Source organism: Mandrillus leucophaeus, unplaced genomic scaffold, assembly GCF_000951045.1.
Source record: "Mandrillus leucophaeus isolate KB7577 unplaced genomic scaffold, Mleu.le_1.0 Scaffold544, whole genome shotgun sequence".
In the NCBI taxonomy this organism is placed as follows: Eukaryota; Metazoa; Chordata; class Mammalia; order Primates; family Cercopithecidae; genus Mandrillus; species Mandrillus leucophaeus.
The window spans coordinates 1064802-1066672 of NW_012105853.1; positions in this window are offsets into that span (position 1 = coordinate 1064802).

Here is a 1871-nt window from a genome sequence, read left to right on the forward strand (position 1 = left end):
AAAAAAAAAAAAAAAAGCTTTAAAAATTAGCCAAGCATGGTGGCACACGGTGGTGGGAGGATCATTTGAGCCCAGGAGGTTGGGGTTTCAGTAAGCCAAGATCTTGCCACTGCACTCCAGCCTGGGTGACAGAGCAAGACCCTGTCTCGAAACAAAAACAAAAACAAAAACAAAAAATCAAAAACAAATAAACAAAGACTTTTCTGTTTATGAATATCTGCAACTCACTCTTCTTTAATGAATGTGACTCACCACTGTCGCAAACTTAAATTTTTACTTGCATGTTGCATATGGTGATATTCTAATTCTATCATTCCTTCTTCATTTATTGAAATATTTGTTTTCTTTTTTTTTTTTTTTTCCGATGCATACTTGCTGTGTCACCCAGGCTGGAGTACAGTGGCGCTATCTTGGCTTACTGCAACCTCCACCTCCTAGGTTCAAGTGATTCTCCTACCTCAGCCTCCCGAGTAGCAGGGATTACAGGCACGCACCACCACGCCCAGTTAATTTTTGTTTTCTTAGAGATAGGGTTTCACTATGTTGGCCAGGGGTTTCACCATGTTGGCCAGGCTGATCTTGAACTCTCGACCTTGTGATCCGCCCACCTCGTCCTCCCAAAGTGCTGGGATTACAGGAGTGAGCCACCACACCCAGCCATTTATTGAGATATTTCTATAAAAAGAAACTCACCTACTGTTGGGCTGCTCAGTGGTTCAGTTCACATAGGAAAGACAGAAAAAAAATTGCTTGATTCTTTACTTTTGTTTACCAGTTTTCAAAATAATGAGTTGGTTCCTCTGAAAGTTGGTATTAGTTTTTCAAGTACCATTATGAACCAGTGGATTTAAACATATTTGTATGTTTCCATTCATTGCAGTTATTATTTATGCTCAAGTTGCCCATCTTTGGCCTGTGGGAGGGTTTTCTATTGATTCCTGTGTTCTCCTGACCACAGCAGTCTTAGAGAGCTTATAGCAACTGTTAAAAGAAAAACTTCAGACAGAATAAATTTGACAGAGTTTCTTTGAGCAAAGAACACTTCATGAAACGGGCAGCACTCAAAACTGGAAGAGGTTCAGAGAGCTTCACTCTACTAGCTGTGTGAGCAGCAAGCTTTTATAGGCTGACTACAGAAGCAAAGAACAGAAATTGCCTAATTGGCTACAATTAGGCATTTGTCTTATGTGGGTATGGTGTAATGGGAAGACCCTAGTTACACAACCAATTGGCTGGTTGACTGTGATCGACTGAGCCTGTTTTGTTTTATTTTGGTTTTGTCATTTACAAGAAATGCCTCCTAGTTAAGTTTTGGTCTGTTTACATAAGAGCTCTAGACACAGGAGACAACCTCAGCCTAATGATCTCCTTATTTGCTTTAACATTTCCTTGCTTTTGGTTGACAAGCTGATCCAGCCTCATCTTGAATATTCTGCCTCAAACCTGGGAAACTGTGTTCTTAAAAGGTGATAAATCTGCAGTTGTTAAAGAAACTCACCTATCTAAGATATTAGAAGTACCAACGTCTAGCCCAATGCTTGGTGCAGAGTAAGTAGCTAATAAATGGTAGTTGACTGAATAATTTAATGATTATCACTTTCACTAGATTTTAAGTTCCTTGAGGTCAGAGACCATATACTTCTTTTTTTAAAAAAAAGTTTATTGTAAATTGGCAAATTATGTTATGATTTATGAATACGATGTGGAATAATTAAATCAAGCTAATTTACATATTCATTATCTCAAATACTTATCATCTTTCATGGCAAGAACATCTGAAATTTACTTTTAATGATTTCAAAATGTACAGTACACTATTATGCACTATATTCACCATGCCATGCAATAGCCCTCAAAAAGAAAAAAAAAAA